The sequence below is a fragment of the Camelus dromedarius genome, chromosome 17 (assembly GCF_036321535.1).
Source record: "Camelus dromedarius isolate mCamDro1 chromosome 17, mCamDro1.pat, whole genome shotgun sequence".
In the NCBI taxonomy this organism is placed as follows: domain Eukaryota; kingdom Metazoa; phylum Chordata; class Mammalia; order Artiodactyla; family Camelidae; genus Camelus; species Camelus dromedarius.
In genome coordinates this window covers 22,134,980-22,152,217 of record NC_087452.1, presented here as the reverse complement: position 1 = coordinate 22,152,217, position 17,238 = coordinate 22,134,980, and positions in this window count along the sequence as shown.

Here is a 17,238-nt window from a genome sequence, read left to right as displayed (position 1 = left end):
AAACACGTTTTCCCTTCTTCTGACCCTCCCCTTCAATCATGCATTTGAGGGTTTACAATACCGTGCTCCTCACGTTCCCAGTGCCCCCACAAAAGCACTAGGATGCAAGGCTGACTTTTAAAATAATCACTTACATTTGTGTAGCAATCTACTGTGTGCAAAGTACATTGGTAAGTATCACACTGGAACCCCAAGACCCCCGGGAAGGTCAGAAGAGGAAGCAGCCGCTCCCTGTGACGGCACCATTGGCTCACACCTTGGGCTGTGAAGACAGGTGGTTCCAGGGGAATGAAGCCCAGCTTTGTTATCCTAGGCTTTAGGATCTGTTCCTGCCTTTGGGATAGCTTTCTAGTAAAGCGCTCTCTCTCCCTTTCTCTGCCACTCATTCGCACACCCACAAACACAGAGAAATGTTCAGGCACCTCCTGTGCCCCGGGGTGGGAGGTGGGTGCGTCCAAGGGGGCACCTTTTAATTTACCCGAAGGTGCACTTAAAGGGCCAGCGCATTTAGGAAGTTGAGTGGACATATTTCCCCTCTGACTACCTTTGTTTCCACGTATTCCCCTGCTTCTCCCCACTGCTCACCTCTCAAGGCTGCCCCTTTCCTTCAGCTCAAAAGTGGTTGTTGCATCATTTTCCTGCAGTGCTTTCTGTCATGCGATTAGGAACCATGAGAAGGAGAGAGAAGGGAGCTTCCTGGTACCCATTTCCCCTGCTGTCCTAGTCTGTGCTTGAAAAGCATCCTGCAAACAAGGCTATCAGATTGACACAGGGAGCTGATATTTCTCCTCGATTCTAACTCAAAAAGGAAGTTCTAACTCCCTTGTCTCTCCCTCTATCTCCCTCTTCCCAATTGAACGGCCTCTTGGTTTTACCAGGACACAGAATTACTCAGTGGTTCTCAGCCTTTCTAGGCTTAGACTCTCCGATGGAAGAATTCTGGAGGGCTCACTCCAAGGGATTAAAATACTCGACACTAAAAGGGCCAGCAATGCAGACAAAGCAATTGCTCCTATAATGTAAGAACAGTAACTGTCCTTTTCACTGGTTCTTCCGCACTAACCAGCTTGGATAGAACAACGCGTCTCAAACTCGGCTGAACGCTAGGAATGACTTGGGGAGCTCTTAAGAACCCCAGTGCCCAAGCCACAGCCCAGGCCAATTATATCAGAATCTTCCCGGGTGCAGCCCGGGCATTAGCATGTTCACAACTCCCCGTGTGATTCTAACGTGCAGTCACGAAGCAGAACCATCGACTCTGCAACTCTTTAGACCAAGGCCTCTCACAGGCAGCTTCGTTGGCTGTGGTTTGCACCTGCTATGCTTTTTTATTTTCCCCCAGAAGCTGTGCTCAGCTCTGCACCCATTGGAATAAACCGCTCAGCATCCACGTAACAGGTGAGAACATATAACTAAAGGGGACGGGTCCGGGTTTCTAGAGCGCCTTGTGTTTGCTGTGCCTGGATACAGACAGCCAAGTTGGGGAGGACAGGACAGAGCCAAACTCGGCTCCAAAGGAGTAAAAGATTAGGAGGGGGTGAGGGGGCGAGGGGACGGCGAGCGAGTAAGGAGCATCTCCTTGCTGGCTGTGAACGCAGACTACTGGGGGAGAGATGTGCCTAAGGGGGATTATTCAAGGGGAACGCTGTACAGTGCCTGACGTGGTCCCCACCCTGAGGCATAAGGAATCTTCCAGGCACAATATTTGCACCTGAGCGTCAGGAGTGTCAATCACAGCAACGCTAATTATGCTCCCGGGGCAGCGAGCGTGGGAGCACCTGTGCTGGGCTCGGGGCACCCTGGTGGAGACCCACCGGACTGGGGTCTGGTTAAGGCTACCAGCCAAGGCAGCCAGCGTCCATGCGTGCTCCACCAAGACTCGTTCACAAGCCTCTCGGAGCGCAGAGGACAATCACCTCCACAATGTTGATGAAAAAAAAAGAGCCTCCAATTCCCCACCAAACGGCATGAATTTCACATCTCCCATTTACCGTCAGCTTCTCAACAGACACATTTCTTCAGAGGCCCAGAGCTAAGTTATCATTTCAGTGAGGCAGAGATTGTTTTGGTAACAGCCTGATCAAATGCATCAGATTTTTCAAGGTTTCAACCAAACGGCTTCTCTTACCTGCAATTTTCGAGAGGCTTTTTTTTCCCCCTATAACAGCAGCCCCCCCACCCCGCCATTAAACCAGATCTAATATGTTGATAAGATACTTGCCTAATTCTTTCCAGCTGGGAAAGTTGCCTCTTTTGTCTAGCCCAGCAGTTTTCAGCCCCGGCTGCACACAGGAATAATCTGAGGAGTTACTTTCTTTCACATGTCATGCCTGGCCCCATCCCAATCAATTAAATCTGTATTCCTGGGGTGAGACTTTAAAAATGGGGAGTTTTAAAGCTCTCCAGGTGAGTTTAAAGTCTAGTCGGAGTGGAAAACCTCACATTCTCTTTTTCCATGATTTCTTTGCCCATCTGTCTAGATCCCCCGTCTGTCTGCCGACTCTGTCATCCTCATCCTGTACTCCCCCACCCCCCACTCAGAGGAGACGACAGTACATCTCGTCTGTGTAGGTGACACAGGACGGCAACACAGATCAGATCACCACCTCTGATTCCTTGCTCTTCAAAGGTGATGTCAGAGACCAGCTGCCTTGAAATGACTACCTGGAAACTTATTTAAATTACATAATCCCCCTAACTCAGAATTCACATTTAAACAAAATCCCTAGGTGGAATGAATGCACACTGGTATTTCAGAAGCACTGTTCTGATGAACATGTAAACCCACATCCTCATTACAGGGCCACCCTGAAGCCCCTCCTTGATGCTCCAGGATTGGAATTAATTGTGTTCCAAACCCTCAGTCCCCCAAGGTGCTGACTTCACATGAATCCTAAATGCTCCCGTAGACGCGGGTTCATTACGTCCTAGCTGCAGCTCAGTGAGGTCTGTTTATTATTATTATTATTATCCCTAAATGAAAGAAAACAAGGCTTGCAGAATTGACATGGTTTGTCCAAGCCAGTAAGTGACAGAGTGGGGATTTTGGTGGAGGTCTGTTTCATTCCAAAGTTGGTTCTCTTTACAGTAAAACAGATGTCAAGGTGCGCCTCCCAGAAGCACACTGAGCGGGAGAGATGGCTCCTGCCATCCTAGCCCTTCTCTCTTTGCACTGAAATTTGCTAGCTTCTCTCTCTGATGATACCAAAGAGACTGAGACCAGCTGTCCTGCTCCAGCGGTGAGTCATTGTCTCACCTTGGAAATGACCAAAAGGACCCTTAGATGGGGGTGTTCCCGGCAGTGCTGAGAAGCCTCCAGAGAGCATGGAATGTTTGGCCCCTTTTTGGCAGTACTCTCCTGGACATGGAGTTCATTTCCTCTTCAGCAGAGAATCGGATCCCCTGAGTATTAAAACTTATACTTGTCTTTCGTGTTCTCTTCTTCAAGCCAAAAATCATCAAACCAGATGGCCTTTTCTCCGTCGTGTCTGGGACATACATGCACAGTTTAGAATGGTTGTAAAAAAACAATTGGAATTTGGCTTTGAACAGAACCAAACCTTCCTACTGAGCTTCTAGGTGGGGTCAGTGTGGCCAAGCTGCTAAGTGAACCTACTTACTCTCTGGACCACAAAGCCACCTCTTCCATCTTTTAAACAGGATAATCACTGCCACAGACTAGGTTGGAAACTAGATCTCGGCAGGGGCCCCTGGCATTTCTTGAGCTTGTAAAATGGATGAGTAGTGGACTGAACTGTCCTTTCTTCATAAAGGAGGTTGCCAAGACACGTGTCTGTATTAGTCATGGCAGCCCAGCTGGTCAAACAGTAACTCTCACAGGCCAACCCAAAGAGCTGTTTATTTCTTGTTCATCACAATCAAAGGGGTGGGGGAAGGGCATGGGGAAGGGGGTGGAGACAGGGGTGGGGGGAGGGGGAGTATGCTCTGCTCCACCCAGACACTTAGGCCAGTGATTCTCACACCTGCAGCTGCCGTCTCCCAGAGCCACACTGTCCAATAAGGCGAGTCACTAGTCGTAGTGTGCTATTTAAATGTATTAAAAGTAAAAATTCACTTCCTCAGTTGCACCAGCCACATTTCCAGTGCTCAATAGCCACATAAGACTAGAAACTTCTACAATGGACAATGCAAAATGGAAGCTTTCCCTCATCCAGGAAAGTTCTATTGGATCGCTTGCTCTAAACTTCAGGGCCCCTCACTAGGTTGTCTGCATCTGGCCTGCAGGCAAGGAAGAGGAGAGAGTGTGGAGGGGCCGGTGAGGAGGATTCAGATCAGGTGTGGAAATGGTGGACCTATTTCGCCCACTTCCAACTGTGGAAATGCAAGACCAGGCCCACCTTTCTGCAAGGGTCCTGGGATGTCCGCTAGCCCTGTGCCCAGGAAGAAGCACCGAATCACAGACACGAGCAAGGCCTTGCGCACCCTGGGCCGTGTAGCTTCGTCAGATGGACAATACTCCATTCCTTGTGTTTCTAGTAGAACTAGCCAAGCTTCGAAGGAACACTGCCTTATTCTCAATTGTTGGAGATGCTAATTCTTGGTGAAGGAAATGGAAGTTAAGGTGTCAGTGAGAGTTGACTCTCAGTTACAGGAAATCTCCGACCACAAGTCAGCCAGTTCACTTGCTAGAGACAACCTCATGGCACTCATCCCCTCAATGGCAGACCAGGTGGAAAAGATACTCTGTTTTTATACTCTTCGTTGAGGTTGAGAAACACATTCTGAAAAGAGCCAGAGAGCAAGCGTTTGGGGCTTTTCAGGTCACGCAGTCTTTATCACAAAACTCAGCTCTGTAATTGTAGTGCCAAAGCAGTCAGGGATGAGTGAATGTGTGCTTGTGTCTCAGTAAATTTTTATTTAAAAATAAAAGCAGGTGGTAGGTTGAATTTGGCGTGGAGGCTTAGTTTGTTGACCTCTGCTCTCTCACCAGGCCCTTTTCACTTTCTAGCCAAGTCGCCCTTTCTTCTCCCCAGCCTCCCCTCCGGAAGACAATGATACAAAGGAAAATGGAAACAGTGACGCGTGCTGTTCTGCCTGCTTCCCGCTATGCTGAGCACTTTACTTGAGTTCGCTGATGTTCACTTAATTCTTACAACCCTTTAACTTAGATTTTGTGATTGCTCCATTTTACAGGTGAGGAAGCTGAGGCACAGAGAGATTAAGTGACTTACCCAGTGTCACACAGCAGGTAAAGGGCAGAACCGGGGATCAAAAGCCAGGTTTGGCTGATGCAGAGGCTGAGAGTCTAAATGCATGGTGTGTATCTCACTGTGAGTCACTGGGGTGCAGAGTAATACTGTTTAATATCTCCTAACATGCTAATCAGGGAAGAACTTATCCATAGACAACACCAGAGAAGGGGAACTACATCAGGAGATGGAAAAAAATTAGACATCTATTGGTAGTCCGTGGGATTTATCTGTAAATACCTGTGACACTTAGGGGGAGGGGAGGTTGGAAGGAGGAGGAGGAACTATGTAAACTATGGAGGGGCCCAAGATCTTGCAATGGCAGTTGGAGAAAGTCACTACTGTGATGACCACAAGACTTACCAGTATGCCACGGTGACCAGCTTTAGCCCAGCCCCATCACATGTGATACAGAGAAGTTTATCTTTGGCATCATCTTCTCCTTTCCCCAGTTTCTGGCTTAAAAAGAAGCAAAGCCATGATATTGGGTTTGGAGAAACAGGTCCAGGTGGAATGTAAGGAAGGGGGAGAGATTTTTGATGGTAAGATATTTCCTGGGCTCCCCTTTGTTGTGAAAAGTCTGGGTAGTGGACAAACTGGAGAGAGGAGAGGACCAACAAGGGTAAAATCAATCTACATCAGTCTACCCAGTGTATTCCTGAAAACGGAGGTAGAAAAGAGCTGGAAGAGGCTGATCTTGGGGAGACTGGGGATGCAGTGGTGACTGAGAGCTGAGGGGTATTAGAGAATCAAGAAGGAAATGGAAAAGGATTTTGAGAAATGTTACCATGGGTAATGAACTGTACCCCTTACAACATTCTTTGGGAGCTGCAGGGAAAACCCTAAACTACCATTATAATTATTTTTGCTTTTGAAGATGTGACCCTATGCAGAGATGGGACCTGGGAATTTTTATGTGCTTACAACATGCAAGGTGACGCCATTTTTTTTTTCACCTCTGAAATGGTTGGAAGAATCCAAGTTACAGGAAAAAGAGGATTCTAACAGGCAGAGATGCCCAAGGGTGGAATGGGCTAGTTCATGATGTAGGGAATCCTCCTTCTCTGGAAGTGTTCATGTAACCATCTATTGTGATGTTGAAAGGAGAAATTTATGAGCCACAGAGAGAAAGGGTTCTTCAACCTGGCCAAGCATCAGAAGAACCAGAACTTTCACAATCCATAAACCCAGGCCCCATCTTTCTCTTGAATGGTGTGGTATCCTGACCCTTTATAAAGTCTCTCTAGGGGATTCATGGGTCTGGGAACCAATGATGTCAAGAGTTGGCCAAGGTGACCACTACTGGCTTTTCCAAGTTTGACATGACAGCATCACCCTCCACAAACCTCTCCTTCATAAAAGGAGACACTGTAGAGATATTTAATCAATCAAAGCACATTCTCTTAAAAAGGAAGTGTGTCCAAAGGATCGCTCAAATAAATAACAGAGAATGAGAAGGAACAAAGTCACTCTGAAGTTACATCCTGCTTCTTTTTAGGTCTGCTGGGATGTTACTTTAGACACATTAAACTAGTCCACTTATTTATTTCTGTGCCCTTTATCCAGGTCTGTGGGGCGCCACCCTTTCTCTGAATTCACTCCAAAAACCCCTTTCAAGGGTAAAGAAAGTCAGATGGACAAAAGAAGAGAAAACAGGTTCTCAGGCCTGGCACAAAACTTCTTCTACAGTCCAGATAATCATGGCTGAGGGCTGTATCTGGAAAATGGTAAGTAAATGAAGTTTTTATAAATGCAGTTCCATGTGAAAATCTGGAAGACAACTCCTTATGAAAAAGGCTAAGTTAGAAGAATTTTGCTGTGAACTGAGTGTATATACCTTATTGTGTATTTTCTCAGTGTGTATACCAAGGTTTGTATTTTTGATGGTTTTTCGCCTACTTGCGAAAATAATATATTGTGGAGAACATAAAACATTTAGAAAAACAGAAGAAGAAAATTTAAATATGCAAAATTCCAGCACCAAGCAAGAGCTATTTTAAATATCTCAGAGTATACCTTTCCAAATGAACACATATGCATATACATATATATGAATATATATGTACATGTAATAACTCGTTTTTAAAAAAATTGGAATCAAATTGCACAGACTTCTTTGTAACCTGCTTTTTTCCACTTTATCTACCCTCAGCATTTTCTCACATTGCAAATATTTTTCCATAGCCAAGTTTCCAAATGCTGCACAGACTCCCATGAAACCCTATTGTTGAACATTAAGATTGTTGCCAATTTTTGATATGATACATAATGCAACCTGTCCATATGAATATGATTTTAAAGCAAGACACACAGGTATAACAAGTGATGCCAAGTAAGAGTGACACTGCTAAAAGTCTCATGTTTTATTTATCCTAAAGCACTGGAGAGATGCTTCATGATCAGATTAACTGGTTCAAGTGTGTGAACGCACCCAACTCCTCCCGGGGAGCTGGTGAAATGCCGGGTCAGCCATTCTGGGGTTACAAGACCAACAGATCCCTTCAAGGGCGCCAATGCCCTACCTGACCCTCTGGCTCCTGGACTTAGAAAACCTCTCTCATTGCCTCCAATACTACTGCTACTACTAAAAGGACAAAGGAGGAAAAGAAAGTGGATGGCTTCTGTCTAGGGCTGAATTGTGTCTCCCGAAAATCCAAAGGTTGAAGCTCTAACCCCCTGGCACTTCAGAAGGTAACTGTATCGGGAGATAGGATCTTTAAAGATATAATTAAGATGAAATGACGGTGTACAATAGGTCTTAACCCAATGTGACTGTGTCCTTATAGGAAGAGGAGATTGGTACCCAGACAGACAGAGAGAAGACCATCGGAAGACACAGGGAGAAGATGGTCAGTCATCCATGCCAGGAGAGAGCCCTATGATCCAGCAGTCCCACTCCTGGGTGTATATCCAGAGGAAACTCTAATTTGAAAAGATACATGCATCCCAATGTTCATAGCAGCACTACAATAGCCAAAACATGGAAACAACCTAAATGTCCATCAACAGGACTGGATAAATAAGTTATGGTATATATAAACAATGGAATACTACTCAGCCATAAAAAAGAATAAAATAATGCCATTTGCAGCGACATGGATGGACCTGGAGATCGTCATACCAAGTCAAGCAAGCCAGAAAGAGAAAGAAAAATACCAGATGATATCACTTATATGTAGACTCTAAAAAAAAAAAAGGACATAAAAGACTTATTTACAGAGACAGACTCTCAGACATAGAAAACAAAACTATGCTTACTAGGAGGGAAAAGGGGTGGGGAGGGATGGATTGGGAATTTAGGATTTGCAGATACTAGCCACTATATATGAAATAGATACACCAGGTCCTACAGTATAACTCAGGAAACTATATATAATACTTGTAATGGCCTATAATGAAAAGGAATATATATGTGTGTGTGTGTGCGCGCGCGTGTGCGCGTATGTATATATATAGTGTACCAGTTTTTGGTGCTTTGTTATGGCAGTTCTAGTAAACAAACAGGGCTTCATAACTCTTCTTCGGAGAAATTCTGTTAAAAGAAAACTATTTTTTCCTTTAAAAAAAAAAACCCAAACCACACTCCCCACCCCTGCTTTTATTCCAGGGGCATCCGACACACAAGAGCAGGCAGCTTTAGAGTCAGAGAAATGGGACTGATGTGAAGATTCAGGACTCAGGAGCTGAATATCTACAGCACTACCTTCATGCAGGGAGACCACAGCATCCTCATATTTGAAAAAAAGATCATGATCCCTGTGATAAGGGATGCCCGCCTTTGGGAGGATTCGGAGCATGATGGATGTGGAAATCACCAGCACAGGATGCAGGAGGTACTGGATGAGCCCTGTTAGCCCGGCCAACCTCATCTCCATCCCGCCAGCTAAAGTGAGTCGTGAGCAACCCCATAATTTGAGAAAGAGAATTAAGCGTGTAGAGTTTCTGGCTTTACAGCAGACTCACTCAGTTTAGCCCACACAATGTTTTTTAAAACTTCAAATTAGTTGTCAATATTTCAAAAATAGGAGATGCGACATGAATTCAGGATTTCTGCCTTTTTAAAGAATCAGAAGGTCTGACAGCACTGGGTTCCGTTCTCCTATGGTTGTGTTCAGCTGGGGACACCTAGCAGCTGCCCGGCTGTCTGGCTCACTGTGGGTCCCGGGGCACAGAACTCATCTGTCACCTGCCAGGCCCCGCAGCATTGAATTTGTAACTCAAGCCTTAATGTATAAACTAACTTCTATAAATAAAACACACACAAATATATTCATACACATGCAGAATATATGTATGTACATGTGTGTCTTAAGTCACATGCCTTATGACTTTATTATTTCAACACCTTTTCCTTTTTAAAAACCCACTTTTTTATTGAAATATAGTCAATTTATAATGTGTCAATGTCTGATGTACAGCATCATGATTCAGTCATACATGAACATACATCTATTCCTTTTCATATTCTTTTTCATTAGAGGTTATTCTGAGATATTGTGCTCTACAGTAGGACCTTGCTGTTTATCAGATAATTTTATATATAGTAGTTTGTATCTGCAGATCTCCAACTCCCAATTTATCCCTCCCCATTCCCTTTCCCCCAAGTAACCATAAGTTTGTTTTCTATGCCTGTGAATCTGTTTCTGTTTTGTAAGTTCATTTGTGTCATTTTTTAAGATTCCACATATAAGTGATATCATATGGTATTTTTCTTTCTTTTTTTGGCTTACTGCACTCAGTATAATGACCTCCAGGTCCACCCATGTTGCTGCAAATGGCATTATTTTATTCTTTTTATGGCTGAGTAGTATTCCATTGTATAAATATACCACAGCTGCTTTATCCAGTCATCTGTTGATGGACATTTAGGTTGTTTCCATATCTTAGCTATTGTAAATAGTGCTGCTATGAACATTGGGGTGCATGTATCTGTTCAAATTAGAGTTCCCTCCAGGTCTATGCCCAGGAGTGGGATTGCTGGATCATATTGGTAAGTCTATTTTTAGTTTTTTTGAAGAATTTCCATACTGTTTTTCATAATGGCTGCAGCAAATTACATTCTTACCAACAGTGTAGGAGGGTTCCCTTTTCTCCACACCCTCTCCAGCATTTATTGTTTGCGGACTTTTTAATGATGGCCATTCTTTCTGACTGGTGTGAGGTGACACCTCATTGTAGTTTTGATTTGGATTTCTCTGATAATTAGCGACATTGAGCATAAAAATCCACTTTGACTCAGGACACATACCTCGGATTCAACAAAACTGAAATCTAAAAGCCCTATCACCCCGTATAGCCTGGAAATATGGGTGAAACTTTACAATTCCCCTAATCTGATCTCTTATTTTATACATGAGGTCACATGGTTAGTTTACAGCCAAAAATTTAGCTTTGGAAGAGGGCTCAGAAATTATCTAGTCTTTGAAAACCCTCACTTCGCTAGAAACACAAGAGATTTAGGAAAGGTTTTTGTAATCTGGTTCAATTTTCATAAGAAATAAAATAGAAAGGAAGAGAGAAACTCAAATATTTAATTAGTCATGTTAATTTCCTTTCTTCTCCCCACAGCAATCCCCAAGCATCACGGAAATGCTCCCAGGTATTCCTAAAACAGGTTTACTTCCGCCCAACCCTGTAAACCTCTGAGCTGTCTTGTATTAGTTGCTAGGTAACTGAAGAAGATTTATGCACATCTATTGTTAATTTCGAAGACAGTTTTCAGCTCTGCCATAAACAGCATGAGAAGCAGACACCATACTTGCCTAAGAGAGAATCCTCTCGCCTTCCCTGAGACGAGGCATTCCAGGGCACATCTACAAGGTCCAGAATATTCTGGTAAATTTCCAGCTGTCTGCAAAAACAGTTTAGCAAATCTGAGACATGTGGGCCCATCTCCAGTGCCCACTCGTGCCAAATCCATTAGACTTTCTATTCAGAGACCATCATCTGCCCTCTTAGTTTGCCTGCATGAAATCTAATCTTGTGCTTTTCTCCCCTGTCCTTCCCAGCAGCACCAACATTCAGTCTTGGAATGGAAAACTCTGTATCCCAAAAGCATCTGCAAAATTATTTCTCAAGCCAATGGTTTCATTACCTTTTTAAGGGCCCTTGTTAAGCACAAGTCCCATTTCTACTGGTTTGCATCACGTATGTATGGCTTTTTATTGGCAAAGGGATGAGGGAACCCAATTTGTGTGCTGGCCCCAAAACCCAAGTTTTATAGAGATCATAGTTATAATGATCTTGTGCATTTGGGAAGCAGTTCATGTTTTACTAGAAGCTTCCCCGAGCATCCCACCGTTGGATTCCCACCATTGGATTCCCACCACAACTCTGTGAGAAGCCTGGTTGGTGGCATCGTCATTTCGGGCTTAGACAACTTCCAGGGTTCAACAGTCTGCCGGCTGATAGTCCAGCTTTGTTGCTTCCTAGCTCATCCTGCACACAGGCTCCAGAGAAGTCGCTCTACAGGAGAAAGCGGAGTATGCCAATTTCAACCAGCTAGTGACACTACATCACTCACAGGATCCAAGTTCACATTTCTTAGCATGGAAGATGAGGGCCTGCGACATCCAGCCCCTGCCTACTACCTCTTCATCTCGCCTTCCATCACCTCATGCTTTGCACCCCACCAGCCCTGCCTTTGGTACAGTCCCCTGCACGTCAAGCTGTTTCTTGCCTGGAGTCTCTGATCATACTGTATACTCTGCTTCCAAAGTATGTACTCCCACCACCCAATTCTTGCAGCATCTTCTCTGGGAAGCACTCTCTGACGCCCCTTCTCTACCTCACCCCTGCTGAGTTAGATGCCCCTCGTCAGTGTTCCCAGAATACCCAGTCCACAGCTCCATCAGTGCATCTGTGGAATCACTTTATAATGTTCTGTTCATCCATCTGTCGCCCTCACTACATGCTTGAGATTCTTCCAAGGCACTGTCTATATACCTCATCGCTTTCCCTTTGCCCTCCCCAGAGCCTAGCACGGTGCCTGGCCCATCACGATCCTCACTGTGTTGAAGGAAAGGCGTGAACTGAAAAAGGAAAGAGATTGCAAGAGGGAGGCGGGTACTAGTATCAGCCTGATTTACAGATAAGGCAACCCAGGCTCTGAGAGATTCAGCGACTCCAGGCAATGCACTTAGCAAGTGGAAGATCCAGAGTGTGAACAGGGAGAAAGAGCTTTAGAAATAATCCAACCCATCCTTTAATATAGTGGAGAGAGCCCCTGCTTACATATTTCCAAGGACGGGCGCTCACTGTCTCCCCCGGCAGCCACTAGCCTTGTAGGTCAGCCAGCTGGGGAGATGGTTCTTTCTTGGGGGGTGCCAAAACCGGTTTCCCCATGATTCGCAGCAGCCTGATTCAACTTTCGTCTTCTGCTTTTAGGTGTTTCCCCTCGGCAGAGCAAAAACCTCAGGCTTCCCATTGTGAGGCTAAAGTGTCTTCCAGTTGCTCCTGCCTTCCTCAATCATCATCAAAAAAATGCAAAAATAACCGGATTCCTGGCCTGAACATACGCGCTTTCCCTGCACTATCTCATCCAAACCTCCCTGAAACACAGAAGAAAAACATGTCTAAGATCGCACAGCCAGAAAGTCAAGGATCAGGCCTAGGCCCCGAGGGAATCTACTCCAAGTTCGTGGATTTAACCACCCCACAGCGCTCTCGCCTGTCTGAGCCTTTCAGCCATCCGACAGTGAAAAGCTAAGCAGATTAAAGGTACGCAATTCGCACACTCTGGTTTTTTTTTTTTTTTTTTTTCTTTCCTCTAATACCAGCTTTATGGGGACCTGGCAGATCTCTGTGCTCAGAGGTTTGTTTTTCAAAATGACTTTCTTTCCTACCCCTCTTCCCTCCCAAGCCCCATCTGAGGAAAAAGATCACTGGGCTGCTGGCTCTGTAAATGCCGTATTATTCCCGGGGTGCTGCACCGGGACCAGCCAACTCATTAGTTGCAAAGCCCCAAATTAATCTTACATTACTGTTCCCGAAGGTGAAAGGTCATTTTTTATCTTCTTAGCTGTGTCCAGCCCCCCAGGATGAAACTGGATCTTCGTGCAGGCGGAGACCCCTCTCCCTACTGTACCAGCTGTTGCTGCCTTTCCTCTCTGTTGCGAGTGAAGCTGGACACAGAGAGCCGGGATTGCTTTAAAAATCCTCAGATGGGTGTTTTTAAAGTAGGAGAGCTTTGTAAATCGTGGGGCAGAGAGATGACAAAGAGGTTGGCACTGGGAGTGTTGAAAACAGCTAGAGACTGAAACAGACTGGTCGGCCAGAAGGAAGCTGAGGCCAGCGGAAAGGGAAGTCCCTGTCTGTCCTCCAGCTTTGCGACCCCCACTCTGGTGCCTCCTCGTGGCAGGACCTGGCATGGCACCATCTGGCTGGGAGAAATGGCAGTCCTGGCCACTGCATCATCAAACTGTGGTGACTTTGGGGCTGAGAGACAAAAGCTTAATAACTGGCACCTAAATAACAGCTGGACCTCTAACAAAGCTATGTGCTAAATTCGATCAGGCTGGCATGCAGAAGCACTGGTGGCATGGTAGTGCTCTGCATTCATGGAATGGTCCAAGCTGGGTCCCAACAGCCTCCCCAAATCATGAAAGGATGAGACATGGTTCCCAGGTTGGGCTGCCCCAGTTACACTGAAATTCCTCCTGGGTCACCAGGGCTGGATCAAAGCTGCATTGAGGAAGGGAAGAAAGCCGCATTGAACGCTGCCAGCTTGTGTTCACAGTAGCCATTGTCTCATCCCTAAAGGTGTAATCAGAACGAATACACTGACCAGTGTTTGCTTCCCCAAACTGAGCCTCCTCCCAACGTTTTCTCCCAGCCCTGTCGGGAGGTTTGGCATTTAAAGGAGGGGGTGTGGTGGAGTTGGGCAAGAGTGATGGGTGACCCTGCCGGGGAGGACAGAAAAGGTAGCCTTCTCTTTATATCTCTAAAGGCTTCTACATGATACAAGCCCTGCAGAAAGCAGAGGCTGTCTTGCAGCTTTGGGGTCTGATACTGTTCGAATGGGATAGAAATTTGTCCTTTCCCAGCGTGCTGTCCATCAAAAAATTCCCCATGACTATTTTGGAGCCGAAAGTCATTCCTTAAAGAGAGCAGCGGCTAAACAGGGCAGGGAAAAGGTCAAGGTAGAAGGTGTGATTTGGAGGAAGAAAGCAAAATCTAGCCGCTGCAGTTTTTAATTCAGCTTAATTTTAAATGATACCCAGCAAGAAGCTGAATGACCCCATGAATCAGGGCAAAGGGGTTATATTTATCGTGTGACATGCTCCCAATTCAGTTCAGTTCTCACTCAAAGACAGGGGCACCGGGGCAGGAACCCTGCAGGAGATTAAAGCCCCGTGAGTATAATTGAGGACCGGGGCTGGCAAGACAGAACTGCCCTAAATCAAGTCCAGGTGTGGCCCCAGCTGTCGTTCTGGCCACTCCTTTTCACCTCCAAGTCAAGCTGGCACTGGGGAGAAGGAGGGCGCGTTGCCAAATAGCAGCCTGCCAGTTGGCTGAAGCCACCTTGCCCATTCCAGCCTGGGAAGGGAGAAAAGTTAGGGACAAGGTCATGTTAAGTTTGGTGGCTCGCAAACGCTGTGTCCTGGGCCTCCCTACCTGGCCAGCTGGTGTCTGGTCCCGAGTTCTGGTTGAGTCCCACCCTTCACAGATGGCTGTAGACGTGAACAGGGCTGGGTCCTGACTTAATATGGAGTCCAGGACACAGGTTTCTACATCCCTGTTCAGGGTTGGGTGTTGAGAGTCAGTCGCTCTGTCTGCTCAGCATCCTTCCTGTCTCCTGGTAACAGCAGCACGATTTCCCCCCGGGGAACCACTGCTCCTTCACTTTTGGCAATTATGTCTCAGTTCTAGATTCTTCTCTTTCCCCTTCACCCCAGCACTAGGAATTGATTTCAGTCTGGCCCACTGCAATCAATTTTAGGATTTTTGTGGGAACCATCAGGAAGGAAAAGCTCTCTTCTGGGGGTGGTTGTTGGGAGAATAGTTCGTTCATCACTCAACTATGGCCCCGACAAGTCTTCATCACGGATGCTGCCCCAGCTCAGGGTGCTTGGCAGTAAGCACGGAGAAGCACGCTGGCGGCTGTGCAGGGAGCTGGCATGATTCCACTCCCGACTCAGTCTATGGTCAGTGGGGCAGCTCTGTTCTCAACGTCCTTTTCTCCCCTCCAGGACCAGCAGGCTACCCACGGTCCATTCTCATGGTGATTCCAGAAGCACAAGAGAAAGGCAGGTGACTTTTTTCAGGGGTGGGGCTCGGGACTGGCACACTGTCATTTCCAACCACATTCTTTGGGCCAGAAGAGGACATCTGGCCACACCCAACATCAGAGGAGGATGCAATCACTGGCGGAAGGCAGATGCCAGATTGGGAGCCTTTGTGCCATCAATCACACGGTATAAGCCACCTCTCCTGGTGGCCGCTTTACCACCTGATGGGACAAGTCTGCCTGAATGAAGCCAACAGAAAAGAGAGCAAGAGCAAGAGTTGGAGACTGGGATGTGATGGGACCACTGGAGTCCCTGAATCCAGCTACGTTCTGACCTCTCAATTATTTCATTGTTGAAGTCCGTTTCAATTGGGTTTCCATCATTTGCAACGAAAAGAGACCCGACTGATCTGTATTGCCCAGGAAACTCAGGAAGTCTGCAGTGTCAGGTCCAAGAGAAGAGTGGCAGGACCTAAAGGGAAGGCAGGATCAAGCAGGCGGGTTCTGGAGGCAGAGCCCAGAGAGGCTGCCAGAGGCCGCCGGGCTTGGGTCATGGAGCGGCTCACGAGGCCCACAGAAAGCCAGTGGGTGTGAAGGGAGCCGGGAGGACACTGCCATTTGATCGCTCTGGACCAAAAGACTCTACAGATTCTTGTTTCTCCAGCATCCGACAGAAACAGATGAAGCCTGTCAGAAGAGACCCTGCTGACCTGAGCCACACTGCCCGCCCCCAAAGGAAGAACAACGTAAGTTCTGGAAAAGTGCCACCAGGACTTCTAGGATCGTAGGTACTAGACAAAGTCCTTGATCTTGTGATTCTAAAAAAGGAACCAAAGATTTCAGAGGAGGAAGTGAAATTTCTGGCCTAAGAGGAAGGATCACAAGGATGCTAATATCTGAATTGCCTTGGCAACAACATTACCTACAGACGTGACTATTTATTGAGAATGAGCCTCACGCCTCGCACAGGGCTAAGGAACCGTCATGTATTAGAACATCTAATCCCGTCAAGACGCCCAGGAGGTTGGTACTTTATCACCACTTGACAAACGGGGAGGATGAAGTTAGAGTGGTTCCATCCCCGTCTATGGTCCTCGGTCCTCGGGCTGAACCTCCGTCCTGCCCCCCAGCCCTCGCAGTTCACACCAGGCTGCGAGCCTCCCTGACCATGAAAATTCTCTTTGTTCTTTCTGACCCCAGAGCCCACAGGGACCTTTTAATGAATACTTCCTTCCCCTGCCTTTTTATAGCCTCCTGTTCTTTGAAATGGAGGCCCGACATCAGACCGGACAGAAAAATATCCTCTTTGTCAAAACTTTTCTGAAGTCTCATTGCAGAGGCAGTTTGTGGTTTCCCCCACCTGGCACCAGCCTCCCCTCTTCTGGTTGAGAGCACCCAGGTTTCCTCCGGGGAGTCACCTTCTTCCAAGTGACTGAGGTGGGCCTAGCCCTACACAGGTGATCCTGCACCCCTGCTGCTCACTCCAGGGCTGGGCATCTGAGCCTCTACTGGGCTGCCCATCAGTGCATCCCATGACGTCAGTCAGAGAGGCAAACAGTGTGCTAGGGCCGCTTACCTAAGCACTTCTGGGCCTCAGTCTTCCCCTCTGTAAAATGGGGTAATAATAATAGCCCCCCCCCCACCTCTGTGGGGCTATAATGAGGAAGAGTTAAGATAATACACACAAAGAATGCGTTACACCCCCTCAACAAGACACAGTTGTGATCAGCATTAGTCCAGGCATGGGCGCACTGTCCATCCAGGCTGACAGGAATCTTTGCTAGGATTTTACTGGGAAGT